General features: G+C 41.0%; 1 protein-coding gene across 2 annotated transcripts in view; it reads left to right on the top strand.

The window, feature by feature from the left end:
* The window catches only part of LOC146829570 (vascular endothelial growth factor receptor kdr-like), a 579,398-nt gene that overhangs the window by 164,920 nt on the left and 396,649 nt on the right, over positions 1-17,829 (top strand). The gene's annotated exons all lie outside the window — the stretch shown is intronic.

Genomic DNA, 17,829 nt, shown 5'->3' with positions numbered 1-17,829 from the left:
CAGGCTCGCTCGCTACGCTCGCTTGCCGTGGTGGCAACAAGTTTCACGGCTCACCACTTTCAAATGTCACCAGCCACCACTGCATGTATTACCACACTTTCCAGGTCTCCAGTTCCTGGAATCTACGCTTCCCTAGAGTTGGATTTAATCAAGCGTAATACTACACAAAACGGGTCAATATTGCACATGTAGAATTTATGAGTGATTGCTCAACTTTTATGAATTCCTTGCAGTTTAAATACATGCTATTTGCATGCGTAAAATTCGACTTCGAAGCGAAAATAACTTTGTAAATCGAGCCAGGGTGTTCTGATAAAAATAAAGCCCACAGGCAACCCTACAATGATACAACATTTTTGCCATTATTTAAAAAATTCGACAATGAATGAATGCATAATCTGGGAGATGCATGTTCACTTTCTGTCTGCAGTGCAGCCTGGCGTGAGATTGCGTTAAACCAGGGGACCACAAGTCCTCTGTATATTTAACAGCTGAAATCAAGCAAACTGTCATCAGATATTATACAGCAAGAGATGCCAAATTAGAACGACTCGTACTTCCTAAATCACCGACGGCCTCGCTTCATAAAATCTTCTCTGTTGGTCGTAAATCACAAGGGCTGCTCGAGGGCTCAGCCGTGAACTGGCCAAAGCGTGTGACGGATACGCGTGCAGGCGGGATGCTTGTGAAAGGATTCCATGATCCTAGAACCAGAGGCGAGGATTTACAACAAAGCACGGCGGAAATAAACACTTACTGACTGGAAAGCGGCCCTCGGCGCCCTGCCATTGGGCCATGGATGAGTGCTGGGACGCGCGTAAACAGACGCCGTGGCACGGAGAGAGATGTTCTAAGACAGCAAGAGTAATGAGGCGAAATCCCTCTCCTTGTCGCCCACACCTGTTCTACCTGGCCCGCGGAAGACGGGACATGGCGGCCTCTGATTCTGACGAGAAAGCATTGCTCAATAAACCCGATAGTCTCTGCAGAGTTTGGGGAGCTGATGGGCATTAATTAGCGACTCGGCCTCCGGGGGTGTGAGGAGAGGCACTCACTCCACTGCACTGTATTGTGCAGGCAAGGTGGCCAACACAGGCCAGCAAAAAAACATAATCTACGTTCCGGGCCCATATCGCGCAAAGTATGCACTGGGCTGGTGAAAAAAAATATAGGGCAAGTCATTTTGCACCCTTTTGCTGCTCGAATAAGAGGAAAAGGAAATAACAGTTTTCCGGCTACCTAAAATCTTGCACAAGCGAAAAGTGTACTCGTAACCCATTTCACACTATTTTTCAGTGCTAAGGTAATAGTTAAGAAAGATAACATAGGGGTATATCAGCAACACCCGACGATAATTATCGCTCAGCACTCTTAGCGTGAGGATAATTATCGCTGAGTAACGTGGATTTTTATCGCTGAGATAGCATGCTATTAGCAACGCTTATCTCCTCAGTGATACAAATCCTCACGCTAACTGCCTAACGTGAGATTATCGCTGGAAACCCAGCGATAATTTCACGTAGTGTGGCGTTAGCTTGTTGATAGGGACTCACAAACTTAGCCATGATATCCACCTTCCATAGGATATCATGGCTAAGTCAGTCCTGAAGCAGGTGTCAGGAAAGTAGCGATAACAGGGGTTATCGCTACTTTTCCTACCGCTATGCTTCATAGCGTGGGGCTTGATGATAGGAGAAATGTCGCTTTTATCGCCAGCTTGTAAATATGCCCCATAATTCGTTCACATTTTAAATGCGGAAATTAGATTGTTTGATACAAAAAAAGTGCAGTTGCATTTTTTCAAATTAATTGCAAAAGTAGTGCAAAATCTGTTTGCTCTAATTGTTTTAATGTGTTCTTTGACCCCCGTTAAGTGTTTTTTGTGTGTTTTTTTTTAAATACATGTGTTAGGTATGTTTATCTACTATACCGTAATTCATTTATTCATTTTTGCCTGGTGCAAACTCTTACTGCAACGTGGAGTAGAGCAAGCTATGGGGCATATTAGCAACACCCGGCGATAATTATCGCTCAGCGCTCTTAGCGTGAGGATAATTATCGCCGGAGAAAGTGGATTTTTATCACTGAGATAGCGTGCTATTAGCAACGCTTATCTCCTCAGCGATAAAAATCCTAGCGCTAACAGCCTAACGTGAGATCATCGCTGGGAACCCAGCGATAATCTCACGTAGTGTGGCGTTAGCTTGCTGATAGGGACTCACAAACTTAGCCATGATATCCACCTTCCATAGGATATCATGGCTAAGTCAGTCCTGAAGTAGGCGTAAGAAAAGTAGCGATAACAGGAGTTATCGCTACTTTTCCTGCCGCTATGCTTCATAGCGTGGGGCTTGATGATAGGAGAAATGTCGCAGCGACGTTTCTCCTGTCATGTTAGTTCAGGAACGCCCACTTTGCATCTCATTAGAGATGCAAAGCTGGGCGTTAGGAATCCCCACGCTAAAGCAAGGTTTGACACGTTAGCGTGGCCTTGCTAATTAGGCGATAAAATTATCGCCGCTTTTCGGCTGAAAACGGCAGCAAAAGCGGCGATAATTTTTCATCGCCAGCTTGTAAATATGCCCCTATGTTTTACCGTTGTTTCTTTTGCACAAGCAGCACAATAGCACATTTCTGTTGCCTGCTTTTTTCCACCAGTGCAAGGTTCCTGCAAATTGGACTGAGTTTATTACATTTGATGGTGGCAGTTTTTATAAGGTGATACATACTCTTAGTAGTATCTGCTGGGAGCAGCAGCGGTGCCGCTGAAAACAACATTTGTGGCTGCCAGTATGGAAGGGACAGTGCTTCATTTGTAAAGAAATAAGTGCTAGGGCTCTCGCCAGGACACCATTGCAACTTGCACCACACATTGCCCCTGTCATGCTGCAATAATAGTAACAACACAACTACTAACCATCCCATTCCTGCACGTGTGACAATTTGGACTATTCCAGGCCCCCAAAGTATATTGAATTCATAATTGACTGTTGTTGTGTCATCTCAGACACTGCCACCTTGTGGCAGACTGTCACAAACTCCGGTGTTGACAATCATGTGTCGGTGCCGAACACCAGACACCACCAGCTCAAATTAAGCACTGGGGAGAGACCACAATGTAAATTAAACCTGCAGCGGAAGCACAGGTATACACAGTTTGTGCGCTGTGCCAGCTTTATCACAGCTCACCTTTTCATAGAGGTGTTGTTGCCTGGTCTTTAGTGACTTTTAGTTTGGCTCTGTAAGCAGTTGTTGAGAAGCCTAGGATTTTATTCAAATGGGCTCTTAGGGTTTCTATATAAACTTGGGGATTGAGAGGAGTAGACAAGTCAAGTTTCCCAGATCTAAGCATGAGTAGATCACGAAGCCCAGGTTTTTCTTATGCATTCTGGTACTTGTAGTCCAGTTTTAAAAAAGAATGCAGATTAAAAAACCTCAACTCGATGGGTTACGGACACATGTACTAGAAGAACATGAGAGCTCTATTAGGTATGCAGATTGTGATATGCAAGCCTTCCATTTCCTGCTCCATAAAGAGACACAAGACAGAGAAGTTTGGTCTCCCTCATTTTTATGGGGAACATCATCTAAATTACAGACTATCTAGCAATGGTGAGTAAGAGATATTTATGGGGTCATCCTGTGTACCTCAACACTCGAATGAACTTCCACCAACCTACAAGGAAACTCCTCTCTGAATTCCTCTTCTAGCAGCCACGTGTACCATCTGCCGGATGAACAGCGGAGGTCACTCCTTCTCCCATCTGGGAGGTAAGACCTGGAACAACCTCTCCCTGCACCTCAGAGCCTCACCTTCACTCCAGCAGTTCAGGAAGGACCTCAAGACCTGGATGTTCAACCAATAGGAGAACCGGCAGATAGATTTCCCAGCACCTAGAGACCCTCACAGGTGATGTAGTTTGTGCTCTACAAATCCGATTGATTGATTGATCATTTGAAAGATTTCACAAAAGGTCTCAAAACCACTAAAGAGACATCAGCAAACATAAGAACATTCTAGAATATCTATTCAGGCCTGCCAACTCAAACAGTGTCAGTGTGTGACACACAGTTTCATGCCTCTTCTCAAGGTTATATGGTGAAGAGGGCAATCCCACAGTGAGCTGAAACCGTGCACAATAATAATGTATTACTTTAGTAGCACTTTACTATGGTGTTCTAAGATGCAGCAAAATGTGGTTCCCCCACTCTCCTACTTACCCTCTCCAGGTTTACCAGATGTGGACTGGGAACAGTGGATGGAGGGATTGAGATATATTTAGATGCTATAGAAGGGGAAGCCTTTACCCAGAAAAGAGAATATGCCTTTTTAAGTCATTGTAACGGACCCGATGGCAGGAAAGTTACAAAGCGTCTTCCTCATGAAACTGTAATAGGTGAAGGTGAACTGGTTGATGAGCGTGCTTCAGCCATGGAGATGTTAGACGTGTTGTTTAAACCATGCAAGATTGTGATTCTGCAAAGACACACATTTTATAAGAACTACCAATGTCCAGGGGAACCAATTTGAAGTTTTGTGGAAGCATTAGGACTTTTGACTTCAGCGTGTGAGTATATGACCTTTATACAAGACAGTATTAGGGCTCAAGTGGCGGATAAAACTAATATCAGTAACTTTCAGAAAACCTTGTTGGCTAGTTCCAATTTCACTTTGAGTCAAGGCTGTTGAAGTTGCTCAAGGAGTAGAAAGCAATATATCTTATGTGGCTGAAATGTCTCTTGCACAAAAACAAATTTCAAATGTTCATTTAGTAGACATTAGAGTACAAGAGTACATTAGTAGATAAGAGTGAGAAAGTGAGAGATCGCAGAAGAAGAAATAATGTTTATTTGCTAAATCCAATAATTTGTTGTGTTATTATTGTCGGGTTAGTGCTTATTTGGGAAATTGATGCTGTTGTCAGGCATGGGATCGACTTTGTAATAAGTGTAAGAGTCATTTTTCAAATTTGTCCATGTCAGGCAAACAGTTTTGGTCTCAGTCATGTTACTGTTCTCGCTGATGCAGAAAAGATGTCCAAGGCATCAGATTCCAGCAATGAGAGTTTTGGATGCATTTCCTGTTGCAAAATCTGATGGTGATAGATGTACAGCTATGCAAGTGCGTCCTGTTGCAATAAGGAGACCATATTGCCATATAGTACATCTATTTCGAGTATGTCCTGTTGTAGTTAAGGAGACCATATTGCCATACAGGTGTTGATGGCTTTTTTTTTGTGTTTGAAAAGCTTTATTCAAGAAAATGTCACTACAAAGATATCAGCAAAAGCACATGAAATAAGCAGATAGAAATAAAATAACAGTAACAAGCTAATATCATAGAGAACAAGCAAAAGCATTTTATACAGTTTTAAGGAAAAAACAGGAAAAAGGGAAGGAAAGGAAGGATAAAGAAATAAAAAGGGGGGGAAAAGGGAAAATGTTAGGAACATATTACGAAGATATAAAGGTACATCTGAAGAGTAAGTGCTGTAAGTAAAACAGTAATCAAATACAGCTTAGAGGAACAACTATAACAATACATAAATTGTATACTGTAAAAATTAAGGTGTTGATGGCTTTAATGTGAACATAATGGCAGACTCATAAGCTCTGAGATAAACATTATAAGACTGAATTCAGTCGAGTCAAGAAAGATGCTGCAAAAGCTTTTGCACTGAAGCCATTTCACACTTGTGACCCCGTCATTACAGTGAGTGACAAAGTTGGTATGGGCTAGGGACCATTTTGATACAACATAGGAAAGGCAAGGAGGAGGTGATTGCATTTGTCAGTCGAATTTTTAAGGATGCACAACATTCATACTCTGTAGTGGAGTGAGACACTTTGGTGTGCTGGTGGGGGTGTTAACCATTTCAGTCAGTATCTTTGGGGTTCAGAGTTTAAGATACAAGTTGATCATAAGTCATTGGTAGATCTATTAACCACTAAGAAAGCCGTATGATCTAAGTGGCAGTTCAGATTTTAGAATTCCAGTACCAAATTAAATATAAACCTGGTTGTAGAGAACTTAATGATAAATTGACCTTCAAGATGGTCTATAGAACCTGATTCTAATGTTATAAGTGGTTTTTTTTTTTGTTTTTTTTTTGTTTGTTTGTAGTCCTCATTTGACATTTTGTGTTAGGTGTCAAAAGATCCAAGCAGCTGCAACTGACTGGAAGAACTCGGCCTCTCCTCAAAGGGAGGCATGTTAAAAAGCATGCTGAGTCTTAAACGTGCTGCCGGCTCGGAACAGACTCCTTTAGACAGGTGCTAAGCTTTAGACGGAGATACCAATGGGGGAAAGAACTCCTTTTTCCCATTCAAGCTACCTGTTTACCTTGGTATTAATCATTGGACCAGTGAATAATAACAGAACTCATAACATAATGAAGGGAAAAAGAAGGAAAAAACAGAAAAAAAGAAAGAAGCAGAAAAAGAGATACCAATCAGTGTCATGCTATCTTTGCCCAGTTATCCCAAATATCCCATATCCTCATTCTCTTCCAATTCGCTGTGGCTTGGTCCAATGTCCCTATTCTCTGTATTGACATCATCCACTTTATTTCTAGAGGGGGGTTGGGCATAATCCACTTTATACAGAGCTCTCTATGCAAGGATTAGCATAAATACAAGGGCTCTATGTGCTTTTGTTAGTGCCCTATTCCCCTCCCCCTCTAACATCACCCCAAAAATAACCAAAGCCAAGCTCACCTGAACTTCTTGCCCCAATATACCAGTAAGTGTCATACCAATTTCTGCCAAAAAATCTGAATCGAGGGACACTGGCAAAACATGTGGGCTTCGTTTGCGTTGACCTCACCGCACTTGGGGCACCTCTTCTCCACCTGAGTCCCCAGTTTTGATAGTCTTTTGGGCGTCCAGTAGGCCTTGTGGACTGTAAAGAGATGATTCTTTCTGAGAGGAGCAGTCTGCATACATCCATAAATAATACATAGATACTTGCCCTATCCGATCAAGGTCTAGAGCCGTCAGTTCCCTCCTCCAAATCGACACCGGTTGGGCTTTCTCCTCCTCAGGTACCTGAATCATCATCCAGTACCACTCCGATACCTCCTTTGGCAAAAGGGAATGGGAAACTACCTTTGACTCCCAGAATGAATTCCCTTTTCCGTCTTTGCCCAGTGTTTTTGCCCAGCTCGTTAATTGATAGTACTTGAATCTTGATACTGTCCCTTCTGACAATTCCTGTGTGCGGTGCCAAGAGATTAACTCTGTGTCGTCTAGGAGTTGGCCCCATCTATGAATGCCGCACTGCTTTAGAGGGATTGCTAAGGAGTCTTGAAGGCAGGCAGGCAGGCGTACCCGGTGAATTCCAGACTGGAGCATTATCACTGAAGTAGGATATTTGTAAAAACCGTTTTATCTGATACCAAACCTTGCATGCACTCAAAGGGATCTTTAGCCTAACTTTTTTGAAAAACTTAGGATGACCAAATTTGAAAAGAAAAAAGCTGTTGGAATCTAAGGGGCCAGTTGTAAGGGCCTGAAAAATTGGTGACACCTCAGAGGTATCTCTCAACATTTGTCTAAAGCCCGATAATACTGAAAAAGATCCGGGCTGGCTATACAGATTACCATTAATTAGCACTCTAGCTGACGCATTATTATACAAAGCTTTAACAGCTGCCAAAAAAGTTTCTCCCAGATTAAATCTTTGAATCACCTCATACAGAAAAGGCCAACTAACCTTATCAAAAGCCTTTGCCGCGTCTAGGGTCATGACCGTCAGAGGGCTGTTATACTCCTTAGCCAAATCAATTGCCCCGATTAACTCATGAGTCAGTTCATGCAGCTGCCTTTCTTTTATAAATCCTTTCTTATCAGAATGGATCAGGGTTCCCACTATCTTGTCTTATCGTTTTGTTAGTATCTGAGAGTAGATCTTATAATCGCTGTTAAGCAATGAGATGGGTCTATATGACTCACAAACCCTTGGGTTTTTGTTAGGTTTAAGAAGGATAGTAATGGTGGCAGAATCCCACGAAGATGGAAGATCATGGTCAGAAACAAAGATGGAATCACAAAGTTGCAGCAGAATAGGCGCTAGCTCTTCTTTTAGTATTATGTATATCTCATTTGAAAGGGCGTCCGGGCCTGAGGCTTTCCCCTACTTTAAGCTGTTTATAACTTTAACAACTTCTTCCAAGCAAATTGGGCTATTCAATTTTCCCTTTTCTACCTCCTGAAGATGCGGGAGGGCTAAATCTTGAAAAAAAACTCAATTTGTTTCCTGCTCGGAGTTGTATCTTCCGAGTATAAATCTTGAAAAAAAATTACAAAAGTATTTTCAATTTCGCGAGCTTCCGTGATTATTTTTCCTGAGTTTTGACATTTTAGATCTTTTATGAAATTCCTATATTGATTAGCTTTAATCTTCCAAGATAATAATTTTCCACACCCCTCCCCATAGTCATAATGAAATAGCCTACTGGCCTCCCATTTCCGCCTTATTATAGCCTCCAGAAAGTCAGCCAGCTTTGATTTTGCTGCTTGTAATTCTTGCCCGATTTGGTCTTTGCTTACCAGAGTAGTAGCTTGTAACACATCACCTTGTATGGTTTTTATAGAGGCTTCAAGAATATTAATTTCCTCCCTGAACTTCTTGCTATGTGCAGAGCAAACACTAGAAAGAACGCCTCTAAGATATGCCTTATATGTCTCCCAAACAATGTATAAGGGGGCTGAATCAAGATTGAAAAGAAAAACCTCCTTTGTAGCTGCTTTAAGGTTTTCCACTACCAAAGGGTCTAAAAGCAACGTACGGTTAAGTGTCCATCATCGCGGCAAAGCTTTGTCTCTGAGCATGATCTCAAGGGATACAGCTGAATGGTTCAGGAACATGCAAAGCTTTCCTAATATTTTGCTGATAGTGGAATCTACCAAAAAGAAATCTATCCTTGTATGATGACCATGTTTTTTATTATGAAAGGTAAATTTTCGTCCTTCTACCTCATACCCATCACTCATTATCCTCCATATATCTACCAGACCTGCATCTGCTATCAGCTGTTTCAAGGCCCCCCTCATATTGGGGGTTGACATCGCTGCCCTTCTGGAATTAGAGTCCTACATGGGATCCAAACACACATTAAAATCTCCCCCCATTTTGATAGGGACACCTATGTCTAGTAAATGCAAAAATAATGTAGGTAAGGGTGCAGGGTCATCTAGGTTAGGGCCATAATAACCCACAAAAGCCAAGCAAACACCGTATATTTTAGCCTTAACTATCACCCATCTACCTAATGGCTCTACAATACAATCCCTCGGTATAACCTGGATGTTTTTTTTTTAAAAAGGACCACCCCTTTCACCGTACATGGCTGGGAGGTATAAATACAGTGTTCGATCCATTGCTGACTCCTTAGGATCTCAGGCCATTCTTCTTTAGCTAGCTGCGATTCTTGAATAAAGAAGATATCAATATCTTTAATTCCCAAATATTCTAAAATGTTTCTCCTTCTTGCAGGAACCCTAAGATCATTAACGTTCCAGGATAGGATCTTTAAAAGCCTAGGCTTAGCTGAATTTTCCATGTGTTAGACCATAAGTTAGAAGATTAATGCCTATAGGCCTAATTCTTCCTGTCTGACTACAAAGTGTATTTAACTGAAAAGAAGATTCTGGTCTGAAACTTGCAAAAGAGGACATATTTTTCATTTTTTCCCACATGCTCCCACACCCAGTGCAATTTTTTTAAATTTACATCTCCTTGTGAGCTCCCCCCTTGCTAATCCTCCCCCACCCCGGGGAACCCTCCCTATTATCTAGAGGCAAACTGATATTATTTGCGTCATGTGAGCTCTCCCGCTGTGCTATAGTGAAAGACTAGAGATTATATTTGTTGTGCTTTAATCTGGTCCATAAATGTAATGACTTCAGCTGGGCCTCTAAAATTATACATTTTATTATTTCGCATTACCCTCAGCGAGGCGGGGAATCTTATATTTGCTGTGGCGCCCATCTCCCTCAATTCTTGAACAAATTTGCCCAGTTCTCACTGTCTGTCTTGAGTGGTGCGAGAAATATCTGATCTTATACGGAAAGACCAGTTATCTTTTTTAAAAACTCCTGCTTTAAGGGCGCTTGCAAGGATTTTTTCTATTATAGTTAGGCTGTCCGGTTTTAGGTTTAAACCTATAATAACTGATAAAACCCCACTGAAAGAGAAATAGCCCTCACCAGTGAAAACATATAAACACTGAAAAAACACCTGCACCACCACAAACTAAATGCCATTCAAAGAAAGGAAGAAGAGAGTGAAAGAATCATTTTTTTTGTTGGTTAGGGATGCCACTAAAATATGGTTTCTTCTTCCTTTTGTTTTTTTCAGTTTTGTGGTCTTTGGTCTAAAGATACAGGGTTTAGAAGCATGTTTTAGGCCTTGTTTAATTATTTTATAAACTGTAGAGAATCAGGAAATATCAAAATCATATTTGATTTTTTGGCTGTGTTTGATTCTTTCACTGATAGGCAAAATGGCTGGTTTCATAAGAATCTTTCCTAATATGTGCCATAACATTTACCCACAGAGAATGGGTAAAAGCCCATAAAACATCAGCCCCTAATTACTAGTGAGTCAGTATTGATAGTAAGCAAATTGCCAACACCTCATGCTTTAAACATTCAATGCAAGGTATAGTGACAAGTATATGTGAAAAGAGCGCTATCGCCAAGCATCTGGGATAGTGGTTAAAACATGACACCAGACTTTTGGAAAACACGGAACGCAGTGTCACTTGGAATGCTCTGCAAAAAAGGTTCTTTCCAAGTTCAACAAAGATTGGAGTGATATTGTTTGTATTTGCAGTGATTCAGCTACGTATATGAAAAAGTTGTGTGATGACCTGTCAAAACTGACCCCTGAGCTTAAGTGCTTTCCTGTAAGAGATCCTTGCCACTTGCTAGATGGTATGCTGAAAGCATCTTTACAATCTTCAGAGTTAATGAGGAATGCTATTGACTTATTTAGTGCATTCTGGTGCACTCTTTTCATATGCACAGGAACTAAAACGCAAATATTTATCATTTTATGCTTTGTGTGGCATCAAAGAAAGAGTCATCCCAACTGTGTCACTTAGCTTATGGTTCTCAGTCCAAGAGTGATGATGCCAAAGGCAAGAAATGTGAGGATCTTTGGTTACATATTGATAGTGATGTGAAAAAAGTACACTCTACTGCATTCTTAGATTTTTACAGGAAAACATGACTGCTGTAGTGGACATAATAAAACACTAGAGTCTGAAAACACCCTTGTCTGCCAAGTATTCAGCATAATTGGTGTAGATGTAAAACATCTCCTTGAGAGTAGGCTGGGTGATACCTTTAGTGACTTTGGCACTGCAACATGTTCTATGTTAGAGTGCTTGCCACTTGGTAAGCAAAGCAATGGTGAAGAGCAATTCAGGAACTTTTATTTTACAATGTATGAGACATGGCTTGCAATGATGCTTAGAAAAGTCCCTTCACCGCCAATGGCATTTGAAGTCAATGAAACCTCACTGTGGTACTCTGTTCTAGATCCCTTTCCTTTGTAGTTTCGAAAGTGCCTCTTCATTTTTGACTGCTTCAATAACTCTGAGGGCATAAGCGCCGGGCCAGATCAGCGCAAATGTTGCAGAACCTGCCCTGAGAATCCCAATCTTCAAGTGAACCAGTATTGGCATGGAAAGCTATGTCAGTGGCCAGAGTTAACAAATTGTGTACTGGCTGTTTTTGAGTTGCCCATCTCAAGTGCGAATGTTGAGAGGGCCTTTTCACAGAAGTTTACATGGGTAGGAAAGAGCGAGCGCACATGACCAAAGAATCACTGAAGAAGTATTGTATGGTGTAACTACAATAAGTTTAATATATGTCTATATACTATGCGCAGAACGCAAGCAATAATAAAAGCGAAACGTTCCATAAACACCGGTGAAACACTGTTTGTGTAGTTTTTAATGGCGCGAAAATGTGTAACCACTGATAACCACTGTTTTTTTAAGGTATTGAAATCACTGGAAAACACTGAAAAAACCCCACCAGAATTTACCAAAAATAGAAACTGAAAACAGGAAAGCCTAATTATAGTATAGGATTTAAAGTCCACAAGGCTCCTTCTTGGGTTTTTCTTTCCTGGCTGCCTTGTGTATGGATCCCTATGTACTCTTTGTATGTCATCCTCCAAACTGCGCTGATCGATTTCCATGTTATATTCTTTCAGGAGATTAATCACATAAGACCTTATGTACCCCCCTACAAGACCCTCAGGAACATTCAAAATTCGAATGTTGTTCCTTCTGGCATTATTTTCCAGGGATTCCAGCTTATCTCTCAGATATTTCTCGCTGTTCTTCAAACTCTGTTTTTCTCCCTTGTTAGCATTCACTTTTCTGGAGAGATCCTCTACTGAAACCTCCAGCACTCCAACTCTCTCCATCAAGTTGTCGATCTTAGCCTCCAGGGCCTCCACAGTGCCTTGAATTGTTTGCTGATTTGTTTCCGAAATCGTGAACTTCTCCCTAACCCCTGTTAGCAATGTGGATAGGTGCTTCTCCAGCTCAGGAGTATCGATCTGTTTGGTAACCGTAGTAAGTGTTTAGTCCGGAGTCGACAAATGACTCTCCGCGGTCAGGGGGCTGGAGCTCGGGATAATACTTTGTTGAACTAAGGGCTGGTCTCCTTCTGCCAATGGATCAAACCTATTTTTCAAATAATGGACGTCCCCCCTACTTTAGTAGAAACCGAGCCCTCCATAACTTTTGAAAAAGCACTACCCTCTTCAAATTGTAAAGGTACTACTGTAGGAGAGACTATTGTGGTGACCTGGGCTTGAGTTTGAGCTTGGGTCTCGGCTTGAACTTTAAAGTATGAGCGGAGTGATGGAGATATTTTTATGGTTTCAGCATTCTTTTTCGGGGACTTGATACCTGCTTTCTTTGGTGTTTCTTCTAAAGAGGGTTTTTTGGCCAAAGGTGCATGGAAAAGGTGCGGGGATTGGAGAGGAACTTTTGATATTTTACTGCTTTCAACTTTTGGGGTGGGAGGAATAGCTGAGGAAAAGACCTTTTTCGCTGAAATACTCGGAGTAGCTTCCCCTCTACCCCAAATATCGCTACTCCTTAGTGTATATCTGTTTACGCCGTTATTGTACATTAAGGCCCGCTCCCTTCTCCTTACCGGGGTTATCGGAGGGTACTGAGTGTCATCTCCCCGCAGTGCAAGTTGCTTTCTATCATGACTCCAAACCTGACCTCAAAGTAGGCAACTCCCTCTTCCCAGGAAGCCGGTCCTCCCAGTAGCACGGCGGGCCCAGCTGAGCCGCACTGCAGCCTCCGCCCACACTCCTCTCCTCAGCCTCGGCTCTATTGCTCTGGGTAGAAGAAAATCTCCGACAGGGAAAACAATCTTGCTTCCTCAGGAACTGCCGTAATACTCCCCCCGGCCCCCGCCGATGCTCAATGAACCCCCTAGCACAGGTACGGTTGAATCCGCGGAATCTTTCTAGCACAGCCGAGAGCTCGCAACCGGCACTAGTTCCCCGTAAAACACTACCCTGATTCCTGTTAACTCAATGATATAAGTGTTATGGATGATGATGAGGTGGTGGTAAGCACTTTGACAAGCGCTACCAGTGATGCAGCTCCTAAATCTGGTATGTTGAAGGTGTTGAGTAAGGATGGTACTTTCGGAGAGGTGATGCAGCTGATAAATGTGGAATGGCCTTCTTACAAAGTTTCAGGCTGCATTGTGGAGACATATCAGCATACTGTGTGGTTGGCGGTTTTCTCAGAAAGTTGAACGCATTGGTATTGCCCCTGTGATTACAATCCAAGGTAGTGGAGTTAGGACAGGAAGGCCATATTGGCATGTGTGCCATGAAAAAGAGGACGAGGGAATTCAGAGAATTGTTTTGATGTTCGGATTAAGATAAGCCATTCAATCAGTTTGTTAGGCAGTGTGTATGCTGCACAATACACAATAAGTCACAAGTCACTGTACCCAGTCCTGTAAAGTCTGATCCAGCTCCAGACAAAGGCTATCTCAAAATTGGGAGGGATATCATTGGCCTTTACATGTTTTGAAGGGCATGGGTAAATATTGTGGTGATAGATTATTATTCACATTAGCCAGAAGTCAGTTTTGTCAATGAGGCAATCATGTGCAAAGTTAAAGAATGCTTGTGAGGTTTGTTTTCTACAGAGGGTGTTCCAGGTGAAGGGGTGACTGACAATGTTCTTCAGCTTTACTTCATGTAAATTTGATAGTTTCCTCAATTATTTGGATGTCGAGCATACCACCACTGCTTTATATTATCTCAAGAGTAACGGACTTGTGGAACAGAGTTATCAAAGTAAGTATCCAGTTCTCTGTGGTGAGTGGTTTCGACTGAATGAAAGAGTTAAATAATTTTATTGTGTGCCTTTCCCACCACACCTAATGTTATTCCCTTCATGTTGTTGTGGGGAAGACTTACTAGTTCTAAGATGAATAGGTTATGGATGGAAAGTGTTTAGTTGTTTACAGTGCATGTGCATGATGCAAACCGTAAGAGGAGATTGACTCAACAGAAATATGAGTACTACATGTCGCAAGTTACAAGTTAAGATAGGAGACATGTTAGGGGCTGAACTTCCTGGTACCTAGAGGAAGGGAAATTCCCATTACTTGTCATCGATGAAAGTTGTATGTGTGAAAGACAGTGTTCTAGTATTGTAAGAGTAGAGGATGATAAATGAGAGACTGACTGTTGTTTCTCCATATTCCGGAGGAGTACAGAGAGCTGGGCTTGTTGAGTGCAAGATTCAAGTGTTCAACAAACGTACACAATACTGCATGTAGGTCATCAAGTAGATGTTCTCCTCTTAACTACTTGTAGGATTTTGCGATGTAACTACATATGTATTTGTGGGAATTATGTAGTTGTATTCTTCCTGTTGCATTATCATTGTGTATTGTTTTTGTCTTCGGGTGTGTTAAGTGTATTGTGAGTTCTAAAAAGGTTTGGATATAAATATGTGTAAGAGGAAAAAATATTGGTTCTTGTGAATGTTCCTTTGTAGAATGTGTATATTAGATTGTGGTCTTTTGAAGTCCGTTGGGGCAGTTGCTTTTTAGCCTCTATCCCTGCTGCAGATATGTTGCCCTGCTCCTGAATAAAATCACTAAACACAAACATGAATTTGGTGTTGAATCCTCACCTTTACCTATACCTCTTTAAATACTAGGAATAATGCTAATTTGTTTACTACTATACTACTACTACTTAATAGTTGTAAAGTTTGTGAGAATCAAAAGATACACATGGCCTTCTTTTTGACTAGCAAGTATTTCCTCCTGTATGAATTAATAGTCTGAAAGTTTGGACTATTAAGATGTAACTTGCAAATTGATAAAGTTAATTGTTAAATTCTTTGCTAATCACGGTTTGCCATGTTGATTGCAGACAAAGACTGTCAAGCCAATGTATTCTGCTCAATTCTGTGTCTGATTCCACGTCCTTGGCTCTAATTTATAGCTCTGACCTTGTGATTGCATTATAATTACTACTCTTTGTCTGCCATGGATGATGAGCTTTCCTTTGGGTATGTCCAATTTATATTTTTTACCATACATTCATGATTTTACATTTATGTCTTTTATGAATTTATGACTTTACGTTTACACGATGTGATCTATCTTATATATATAAATATATATATATATATATATATATATATATACACATATATATATATATATATTCAGTGAAAAAACCATAGGTTTCACACATGTTATAGTTAGCTGGACATTTTACTCGTAAAAAACCAATGAAATTGCCCCGTTATAGTTAGTTCAGCTAACTATAACTCGCGCGCCCGCAATGCACTGCTGATGACGTCACATATTACATCACTCATGACATGGTCAGTGACATCACTCATGACATCACTGATGACATCTCAAATGACATCACTGATGACATCACTGATGACATCATCCTTGTGATAGAGTGGCAGACCTCCTCTCACCTTAATATAAGCTTTGATACACACATTCAAAAATAGAGACTAAAAATTTCAAAACAATGGACATACCAATACCAGTTACAACAACCTCTTCAGTAATTCTAAGATCCACATACACATCCACTCATTCACCAACAGTCCTATACAGTCACTCATACATGTACTCACTCATCATATGTACTCATACATCTATACATCCTGTTACACAATGCCACTCATCCATAGAGTTACTCACACACATAGTCACTCATGCTAATAAAGAATAAAACATACATTTACTTGCATATACAGTAATACACACACCATCATACTTACTTCTACGGAAACTTACACATACTTAGTCTTTTAAACAATCACTTATAGAAACACATACTTATTCATACAGGAACTCTTTCAATCTCTCCCTCTCACATATACTCACATATATACACCAATAGTCACATATACTAGTTAAAAACATATGTAGTTACTCCTGAAGACACTATTGAGACAGTCATTCACTCACTAACACACCCATACACACACTCATCCACCCATACAGTCCTGCACACATGCTGTCTTCAACACATACAAACAGTGAGTCACTCATTCATGCATCTATGCACTACGTAATACCCCCCACCGTACCATACAGACACTCAGACTGATACTCAAAAAAACAACTAATAACCTATATAGACACCCATGTAGCTACTCACCAACCCATGCAGCCACTTATACACAAAGTGAGAGATACACTTAATCAGTCAGTAACACAATCAATTTTTCAAAAACAAATCATCCATTTAGACACTTATATACCCATTTATTCTTCCATCGACCTTGAGATACACATATATAAAACATATTTAATTTTCAGAAAAACACACATTCACTGGATGATGTCATCAGTGATGTCATCAGTGATGTCATTTGAGATGTCATCAGTGATGTCATGAGTGATGTCACTGACCATGTCATGAGTGATGTAATATGTGACGTCATCAGCAGTGCATTGCGGGCGCGTGAGTTATAGTTAGCTGAACTAACTATAACGGGGGAATTTCATTGGTTTTTTATCAGTAAAATTTCCGCTAACTATAACATGTGTGAAACCTATGGTTTTTTCAGTGAATTTGCAAGGTTTTTTAAATGCTAATTCCTAACTATAACGTGTGTGAAACCTATGGTTTTTTCAGTGAATTTGTACGGTTTTTTAAATGCTAAGTTACTTTACGCCATTCGTGGCGTGCGCGCCCACTTAACGCAGTTCGTTCCGTGCGCGCACGGTGCGCTTCGCGCACCGTGCGCGCACAGTGAGCACGCGGTGCGCTTCGCGCACCGCGTGCCCACTTTACGCAGTTAGTGCCGTGCACGCACGGTGGGCACGCGGTGCGATGACAAAGCAAGAAAGCACGTCAACAAATCTGTTTCTGCTTTCCTCCGTGACTATGGTATGGGTGCCATTTACCACAACAACTTGCGTTATGACATGCAAGACATTTATAGAGGAGATGGTGTGCACTTCAATGATGAAGGGAACAGAGTCTTCCTCTTGAACCTTAGACTCTGCATCGGTACTTACTTGTAGGTACCACTAAAAAATCATTTCATAAACACAACGGCTCTTTTTAGAGCCCCCTAATATCTAAACACTTAAATCTGATTTTCATTTTTTTTTTTTTTTTTTTTCTACCGTACGCTTACCGTAAGCTTACCGTACGCGTACCCCGTGATTTTTTTTAAAATCAATAAATGTTTTCTTTGTACTTTACAGTCCTTCTTTGACCCCCTCACAAATGTAAGGGGGTCTGTAACTCTCCTCATTGCCCCCTTT

The sequence above is a fragment of the Triturus cristatus genome, chromosome 5_2 (assembly GCF_964204655.1).
Source record: "Triturus cristatus chromosome 5_2, aTriCri1.1, whole genome shotgun sequence".
In the NCBI taxonomy this organism is placed as follows: domain Eukaryota; kingdom Metazoa; phylum Chordata; class Amphibia; order Caudata; family Salamandridae; genus Triturus; species Triturus cristatus.
This window is presented reverse-complemented; position numbering and strand designations above follow the sequence as displayed.